At 49.2% G+C, this 9,723-nt stretch overlaps 1 pseudogene; it reads left to right on the plus strand.

Moving 5' to 3' along the window:
• The first annotated feature begins 6,977 nt into the window (after nucleotides 1-6,977).
• On the plus strand, nucleotides 6,978-8,248 carry LOC147976917 (uncharacterized; annotated as a pseudogene).
• The last annotated feature ends 1,475 nt before the right edge of the window (nucleotides 8,249-9,723 follow it).

Genomic DNA, 9,723 nt, shown 5'->3' on the forward strand with positions numbered 1-9,723 from the left:
TCGTAGTACCCCGACCGCCACTGCACACTTCACTGCAGCGCCCCACCGGGCAGTGGTGCTTCATCGCAGCACCGGCTGCCGTCACATCTCCCATTGCAGCACCCGATGCCGCCGGCGAAGCTTCAGTGCAGCTCCGCCGCAGGCGCGGTGATGCTCCATCGTACACCCGGACGGCCGCCCCATGCTTCACTGCAGCGCCCTACCGCGCGGGTGTTGCTCCATCGCAGCACGGGCTGCCGTCACATCTCCCATCATAGCACCTGATGGCCGCCGGTGAAGCTTTAGTGCAGCGCCGCCCCCGGCGCGGAGGTCCTCCATCCCAGCACCGGCTACCTCCTCCCCCGCGTCAGAGCATGCACCTTCTCCTGCTGCTTCACTTCCGCTCTTGCAGCGGCCGGTGGCTGGCCGTAAGCAAACCCGGCGCTCGCTTGTAGCCAGTGGCTCAAGTGTAATAAGGCCGAAGATGAGCAATATTCCAAGGCCGGTGGGTCTCCTCCTCCAATGTGCGTGAGTCCTTGCGGTCTCGGATATCAATGAGGTAGTACGACCCGTTGTTTAGGTTTTTGCTGACCACAAAGGGCCCTTCCCAAGGTGGGGATAATTTGTGCATGTCTGTTTGATCCTGAATGAGTCGGAGCACCAAATCGCCTTCTTGAAAGGTTCGAGTCTTGACCCGGCGGCTATAATAGCGACGTAGATCTTGCTGGTACATCGTTGAACGAGCCGCCGCAAGGTCACGCTCTTCATCCAACAAATCAAGAGCATCTTGACGTTCTATTTCATTATCAGCTTCAACATAAGCCTCCACACGGGGCGAATCATGACGGATGTCACTGGGAAGAACCGCCTCCGCTCCGTAAACCATGAAAAAAGGCGTATTACCCGTGGATCTGTTGGGGGTGGTATTGATACTCCAAAGAACGGAGGGTAACACCTCAACCCAACAACCCGGCGTCCTCTACAAAGGGACCATAAGCCGGGGCTTTATGCCTCTCAAGATTTCTTGATTGGCCCTTTCAACTTGACCATTAGACTGCGGGTGAGCCACAGATGAAACATCAAGACGAATATGCTCTTGTTGACAAAATTCTTTCATAGCACCTTAAGACATATTAGTACCATTATCAGTTATGATGCTGTGAGGGTAGCCAAAACGGAAAATCACATTTTTGATGAATTAAACCACCGTTGTCGCATCACACTTGCTGACCGGCTCTACCTTAACACACTTTGTAAACTTGTCAACCGCCACCAAGAGGTGAGTCTTTTTATCCTTGGATATTTTAAAAGGTCCAACCATATCCAGCCCCTTGACTGCAAATGGCCAAGTAACTGGAATCATCCTTAATTCTTGAGCCGGCACGTGAGCTTGTCTGGAAAAAATTTGACAGCCGTCACACTTGCTAACCAGATCCTCTGCATCAGCATGAGCCGTCAGCCAATAAAATCCATGACGAAAAGCATTAGCTACGAGAGACTTAGAGCCGGCATGAGGCCACAATCTCCCTCATGAATCTCCCGTAGAATCGCACGGCCCTCCTCAGGATAAATACAACGCCGAAACACCCCTGTGACACTGCATCGGTGCAACTCGCCGTTGACAATGGTCATTGACTTAGACCCCCGGGTTATCTGCCTGGCCAAAGTTTTATCTCAGGTAACTCACCCCGGGTCATATAAGCCAAATATGGAACCGTCCAATCAGGAAGAGCATGAAGAGCCGCCACCAACTGTGCCTCCGAGTCAGGAATAGCAAGATCCTCCTCCGTAGGCAACTTAACTGAAGGGTTATTCAAAATATCAAGGAAAACATTAGGGGGTACTGGCTTACGCTGGGACCCCAGCCGGCTTAAAGCATCAGCCGCCTCATTTTCCTGCGATCAACATGCTCCACTTGATAACCCTTGAAATGACCAACAGTAGCATCAACTGCTCAGCGGTAAGCCGTCATGAGCGGGTCTTTGGAATCCCAAGTTCCCGAGACTTGCTGAGCCACCAGATCTGAATCACCGAAACACCTGACCCGGCTTAAGTTCATCTCTTTGGCCATCCGAAGACCATGGAGCAAAGCCTCATATTCAACTGCATTGTTAGTACAAGGAAACATCAACCTTAAGACATAGCAAAACTTATCACCTCGTGGGGAAGTCAAAATAAATCCAGCCCCCGAGCCTTCCAACTGCCTGGATCCATCAAAATGAATAGTCCAATATGTATTATCAGGCTTCTCCTCTGGCATCTGCAACTCAGTCCAGTCATTGATGAAATCCACAAGTGCTTGAGACTTGATGGCTATCCGAGGCATATATTTCAAACCATGGGGTCCAAGCTCAATGGCCCACTTGGCCACTCAGCCCGTAGCTTCTCTGTTTTGAATAATATCCCCTAGAGGAGCTGAACTGACCACAATGATGGGATGACCAAGGAAATACTGCTTCAACTTACGACTAGTCATGAACACCCCATAGACTAGCTTCTGCCAATGTGGGTACCTTTACTTGGATACAATTAGTACCTCACTGACATAATAAACCGGCCTTTGAACCGGATACTCCTTGCCTGACTCCTTCCTTTCCACAACAACCGCTACACTGACGGCTCTGCTGTTAGTGGCCACATATAAAAGCAAGGGCTCCTTATCAATGGGAGCTGCAAAAACCGGCGGCTCGGCCAACTGCTTTTTCAGCGCCTCAAACGCTTGATTGGCAGCATCGCTCCAGACAAAGTGATATGTTTTCTTCATCAACTGGTACAGAGGGATAGCCTTTTCTCCCAAACGGCTTATAAACCGGCTCAAAGCCGCAATACGACCCGCCAAACGTTGGACGTCATTGATACATGCAGGCTTAGCCAAAGAAGTAATAGCCTTGATTTTCTCCGGGTTAGCTTCAATGCCTCTTTCAGAAACCAAAAAACCCAATAGCTTGCCTCCTCGCACACCAAAGACACACTTGGCCGGGTTAAGCATCATCTTGTAGACCCGGAGATTATCAAAGGTCTCCTTCAAATCATCTAACAAGGTCTCTTTCTTTCTGGATTTCACAACTATATCATCCACATAAGCATGAACATTGCGTCCAATCTGGTTGTGGAGGCAATTCTGGACGCAACGCTGATAAGTCGCCTGAGCACTTTTGAGCCCAAAGGGCATAGATACATAACAAAAGGCTCCAAAGGGAGTGATGAAAGATGTCTTCTCCTGGTTCTTAACTGCCATCTTGATCTGATGATAACCAGAATAAGCATCCAAGAAACTCAAACGCTCACAACTCGCCGTAGCATCAATGATCTGATCAATACGAGGGAGAGCAAAAGGATCAGCCCGACAGGCCTTATTAAGGACCGTGTAATCCATACACATGCGCCAAGTGCCGTTTTTCTTAAGCACCAGCACCGGGTTAGCCAACCATTCAGGATGAAAAACTTCAATAATAAACCCAGCCGCCAGGAGCCGGGCCACTTCCTCACCAATGGCCTTGCGCCTCTCTTCATTAAAGCGATGAAGGAATTGCTTGACTAGTTTAAACTTTGGATCAACATTGAGAGTGTGCTCAGCGAGTTCCCTCGGTACACCTGGCATGTCAGAAAATTTCCATGCAAAGATGTCCCGGTTGTCACGGATGAACTCGATGAGCGCGCTTTCTTATTTCGGATCCATATTGGCACTGATACTAAACTGTTTGGATGAGTCACCAGGAACAAAATCGACCTGCTTGGTGTCATCTGCCGACTTAAATTTCAACAAAGTGTCATGCTCTGTAGTTGGCTTCTTCAAGGGGGTCATATCCGCCGGGTCAACATTATCTTTTTAGAACTTCAACTCCTCTGTTGCACAAACAGACTCAGTATAGGCAGCATCGCCTGCTTCACACTCCAAGGCTATCTTCCTGTCACCGTGCACCGTGATGGTACCCTTACGACCCGGCATTTTGAACTGCAAATAAACATAACAAGGGCGTGCCATAAATTTGGCATAAGTCGGCCGTCCAAACAGGGCGTGATAAGGGCTATTGATCTTGACCACCTCAAAAGTCAATTTTTCAGCCCTATAGTCATGATCATGGCCAAAAGCCACCTCCAAAGTTATCTTACCCACCGGATACGCCGACTTACCGGGCACCACTCCATGAAGGACGGTAGAAGACCACTTAAGATCTTTGTCAGTCAAATCCATACGGTGGAAAGTATCATAATAAAGAATATTGATACTGCTGCCCCCGTCCATAAGCACCTTTGTCAATTTGTACCCTCCAACCTGAGGAGCAACAACCAAAGCCAGCTGACCCGGATTGTCCACCCAGGGCGGGCGATCCTCACGGCTCCATACGATGGGCTGCTCTGACCATCGTAAGTATCGGGGGACCGCCGGCTCAACCGCGTTCACCGCCCGCTTATGAATCTTCTGGTCTCGTTTGCACAAACTCGTGGTAAACACATGATACTGACCACTATTCAGCTGCTTCAGATTACCCTGATAACAGATTGTTGTTGTTGATTACCTTGATTAGGTTGTTGATTGAAACCACCTTGGTTACCTTGGCCCTGAAATCCAGAGTTCGAGCCGCCACCTCCAAAGCCGGGCCCGTGAGAGCCGGATCCTGACCCGCCGTGTGGGCCCTGGTTATCCTGATAAAAACCGGAATTTCTATACTCCCTGATGATGAAGCAATCTTTCCGGAGATGAGTGGCCGGCTTATCTTGAGTATCGTGCTTTGGGCAAGGCTGATTCATTATCGCTTCAAGGTTGAATTTTGGCCTGCCAAACCGGGACACTGATGACTTCCCCTTACGACGTCGATTATTACTCTGTGTGTTGGTATTAGCCACAAAGTCTGAACCGTCGTCAGTTTTCTTGCGCTTATCGTTATTACCTTGACCCATCGTATTATGCTGTTGTCCCTTTGCATTGCCGTTCTTCTTCCCCTTGCTAGCCTTATCCTCATCAGACTCAGAGATGATACAATGTGTGTAACAATCAATTTTCTAGTTTTTGCCGTCACTTTGTTTTGCCTTGTAGCTTGAAATTTATAGTAGACACGTCGGGTTTCTATAATTTGGGTGTGTGAAATCGGAGGGGCGCTCAGTCTTTCTCTAAACTACTCCCTCCTTTCGGATCAGAGAAATGGATAAAGATGAATGTATCTAGAAGTAGAATACGGCTAGATACATCCATTCCTCCGACAAGTATTTTCGGACGGAGGCAATATAATTCATATTCTGATAGACTTGTGTACTTTAAGACGTTTTTAAAGAAAGTTTGTGTATCACAGGAAGGTCAGAAAAAAAGTTGTCCACCCGAAAAAAATTGTGTATGACGTGGTGGAAATACGAATTCCAACTCACTCTTTTGTTAGAAAAGAGAAACCGAAATTTAATGGACACATATTGTTGAATACTTTTTGGGGGCAGATAAAATATTTTTTAGAACAAAAACAAAAACGTTGCGTTAGTTAAAAATCTTATGCATCTGAAAATAGTTCCAGATGTTAGCAGTCACTCTCATGCTAATGCTACCCCCTTTGATAGAATCATTAATCCACCTACAGCAAATCCATGAAAGACCTTGGATACACATAGTTTGTTTGACAAAATCCCAATTGAGTTTGTAATATGGATTCTCAAAGGTAATCATAAATATCACCAATTATTTTGTATGCATTTCATGAATACTTTCATTGAGAATGACCACTCCTTTTATAATAAGGGAACCACTAGGGATCAGTCCCTAGCTTCCCATCAGACCAGCGCGTGGCCGTTGGATGAAACCTTCTTGAGCGTTAGATGCATCCCTCCAACAGCGCATTCCATTGGTAGTTCCTAAAGCGAATTTCCTTGATTCATGTTGCTTCCCTCCCTAATCATGTGTGATCACATCCTTGACAGTTTCCAAACCAAACGCCCCCCCCCCTTATTCACATTGTTGTTTCCATATATGAGGTCCCTTATCATGTGTGTTTCCGTATAGACATGATGCTTCCTCGTTCCATCGCACAATAAACATTCTTCTAGACTCTTGCAATTAGCTCTGATCTTTTAGGATGTACTGTATCTCTTTACATATGGCAACTTTAATTTTTTATATCACGGAAGCATTCTGAGTTTCTGACTGATGCATGGAAGCATATTGTTTACTTCATCTTATCATGTGATCACGAATGCTTCCAACCAATGCTTCCGATAATAACTCAAGGTTCAGATTTGACTCCCTATAATCACGTAAGTTTCCATGTTTAAAATTGACTCCTAATAATGCATGCTTCTTTGCTTCCTATATTGTTTTCTCTATATACAAGAATCATGCTTCGATAAGTGTCGTATATGCTTCCTTGTTTTTGCATGCAGTTACATCCCATTTTCTTGCTTCGTTCATAATTTAGCGAAGCTTCGTAGTTAATTATTTTGTGCTTCGGCATTCACCAAAAACTAAAAATAAATAGAACATGTTTCTTTCATCCGAACTTCAACAGTAGAGCAATACATGTGCACATACGCGTGTTATTTGCTTCTTATATGTATCAATAATGCTTCAAAGAGCATCATTGCGGAGGTAGTCGTCGATCAGAGGGAAGGGAGGGTGAACCACTGGAGGTGCTGAGGGAGCTTATGGTGTGGTGGAGGAAGAACACAGTGCTGGCTTTCCATCGCGTTCCTTGCCGGTCGTTGATCAACGAAATCGCTGAGAAGACGACCAAGCAGGACGATGCCGCCAACTACAACGAGGAGACGGAGTCCAGCCGAACGCATGGCAACTGACCAGCTTGGTGCTCGTGGTTTTTTTAATTGTTTTGAGGAGAAACATACGGAGAATGCTGGATGACATGCTCAGCTTTTGGGCTATATATCATGGGCTGGGCTGGGTGCGAAATAAACGGGTGAGGTGCGGAGTCAGTTTTTATTCCTTCTCTCTAAAACGAAGTGGCAGGGCTTCACCTTCACGTATCCCTCCCGGTTTGCCTAAAAGAAACGTATCCCTGCCGATGGAATTGCGATCGGGGCGCCGCCTCCGGCGCTCGCCGCCGCATGGACCTCATCCCCGGAACACGGATCTCATCAGCTCCCTCCCGGACGAGATGCTTCTCCTGATCCTCACACGCCTACGCTGTGTCCGCACCGCCGTGCAGACCGGCCTCCTCTCTCGCCGGTGGCGCGGCCTCTGGACCGGTCTCGCAGATCTCACCTTCCGCAATCTCGAGCCCGCGAGGATTGAAGCTATACTCACCACCCAATTCGCTGCTTCGACGATGGCGATGTCCACCCTAGACATCTGCCTTGAAACGAGATACACTGCCGACCTTGCCAGCTCGTTGTTGCGCGCCGCCGCACGGGTCGCGCTGAGGGTGCTCGTCTTCACCTCTTCGGTCAACAGGTGTGAGTGGGGAGCCATCAACCTACCCTGTTTCCACTGCACCACCTCGATGGAGCTAGAATCGCGGGTCTTCAGTATCGATGTCGCGCCGCCGTTTGCTGGCGAGTTCACCTCGCTGGAGAGATTATCCCTCACCGGTTACATCATACATCTTGGCGTATTGCTCAGCCGCTGCCCCCGCCTGCGCGTGCTCAGCCTCAACTCTCCCGGCAAATATGACATGTCCATCACTGGAGATATTGACGTGACGGCCTTGGCAACTTGCTCAGCCTCTGCCAGTGTCTGCGACTGCGTGTGCTCAGCGTGACCTACCCCAACTCACAAGAGCTCACACTGCCGCCGGCAGGCGAGTTTCGGGCACTCGAGAAATTGTTCCTCTCTGGCAACATCGCCGACCCTGGCACATTGCTTAACCGATGCCCATGCCTACGCGTGCTTAGTGTCAACTTCCATGGGATGGCGCTCGGTTCGCTCGAGGCGGCACTCGCCACACTTGTAGACATGGCCCCAGTTGGCCTCACATTGTCCCTCCTCGGCATCAGCATTCCATGGAGAGACTGCATTGATGATGATGCTTGCTTCACCTCTCTTCTCTGCACCGCAGCGAGGCTGTCGCCGCAAGAGCTCGTCGTCGTCGACAACTTTGAGGGATGCAATTTCAATATGAGGTATGGTGCAGGCAGACACATTAATGCGGACGTGCCCTGCTTTCGCCATGCCACGTCGATCGAGATGAATTTGCAAAAGGTATGCTCCACATCGCTGTCGATGGACGAGTTCCCGGTGCTTGAGAGGCTAATCCTACTAGGGTGCTGCAGTACCATCGATGTTGGCACCTTGGTCACCAGCTGCCCACGCCTACGGGTTCTACGGCTAAAGTAGCTAGAGGCAACATCACATAATCATTCTATGTATGAGTAGGTAATGCTTCGATTGCGCCTGTATGCTGGAGTTCGTATCTTGTCTTATGTCCTGCTCAGACTACTCTCGGATTTAAAACTTCAGATTTTGGTTCGTTCTATGCATAATATCCTACCAATTTTATCATATAATCATTTGGCTCGAGAGGTGAACTTTCCACAATAGATGAAGAAACTTTCCTGTCACCAAAGTATCTATGTTGCTGCTTAATTTTGGATCGGTAGATAGAATATATATTTTTTTCCTTCTTGTGCTGCCGTTCGCGTTTGTGTAGTACTTTGACCCTGAATGTACAGGGTCGAACAAATCTGATCTATTGGTTTACAGCAGGGTAGGTTAGGAATTGTGCACAAGTAGGATTGATCTTGTACTCGTTCCCAAACACACGTCCCTCGTCGACATGAGCAGCTTCCAAGCCGACATGGTGTTTTCGGTCAAGGGCATCAGCTACTGGGCACACCTCCTGCGGGGCGTCACTTACTGCCTCTGCGAGGCCCTCTTGAACGACGATGGTGACCACGACCCCATGCTGAAGTTTGGCTTCTTTTCCCTGCCTGGAGCGGAGGGTATTTGACAAAAAGCTACCATATTAGGGGTTGCCGTCCCACAGAACTACCACATTTAAAAAAGTGACTGATAACTACCAAAAAAATTAATTTTGTGACTAAAAACTATCACTTTTGAAAAATGGTCAGTTTAGACAATTTAAACACGTTTATGACATGCGGGACCCATCTATCAAGGCTGACGTGGCGGCAAACTCAACTCTGTTCATTTTGACCGTTGAGCTGACCGTTATGACAGGTGGGCCCACACGTCATTCTTCTTCTTCCTCTCTCTATCTCGCTGCCGTTCGTCTCGCCGCTGTGGCCGCGGCCCTACGGCTGCTCTCCTGCTCCTAGGCGCCATCGCTACCGCCGTTGTCCCCACTGTTGCCCTCTGCTCCCGCGCCGGCGAGCCCCTGGCCTCCCCTGCCTGCTGCCGCGGAGCTCCTGCCCCGCGCCCCCTGCTGGCTTGCTGCCGTTGCGGCTTGCCGGCCCGGCCGCCGCAAACCGCCCGCGCTGCCCGCCGGCCTGCGTCCCCCGCCGCAGCCCCGCTGCTACTTGGCTCCCGCCTCTGCCGCCGCCGTGCGAACCCTCCCCGACCCGCGCTCAGGACTCGCCCCGCCTCCTCCTCCCAGTGCCGCACCGCCCCCTGCAGCCCACACACGGTCGCGCTCGGCGGTCGGCCAGGCCCGCATCTACCATCGAGTAGTAGCTCGCGACACTGACAGCCGGCTCCGGCGACGAGCTCGTCCGCAGGGACCCAATTGCTTTTACTAAAAAACTGAAAAGGACTTGATTGCTTTTTTATAAAACTTGCAAGGATCTAATTGCTTTTTTAAAAGTTATAGGGACCTGGTTGTTTTTATTTTTTTAAAGGGACCGACGTATGGG

The sequence above is a fragment of the Triticum urartu genome, chromosome 4A, assembly GCF_056163025.1.
Source record: "Triticum urartu cultivar PI428250 chromosome 4A, HENAU_Tu73, whole genome shotgun sequence".
NCBI classification, from domain to species: Eukaryota; Viridiplantae; Streptophyta; class Magnoliopsida; order Poales; family Poaceae; genus Triticum; species Triticum urartu.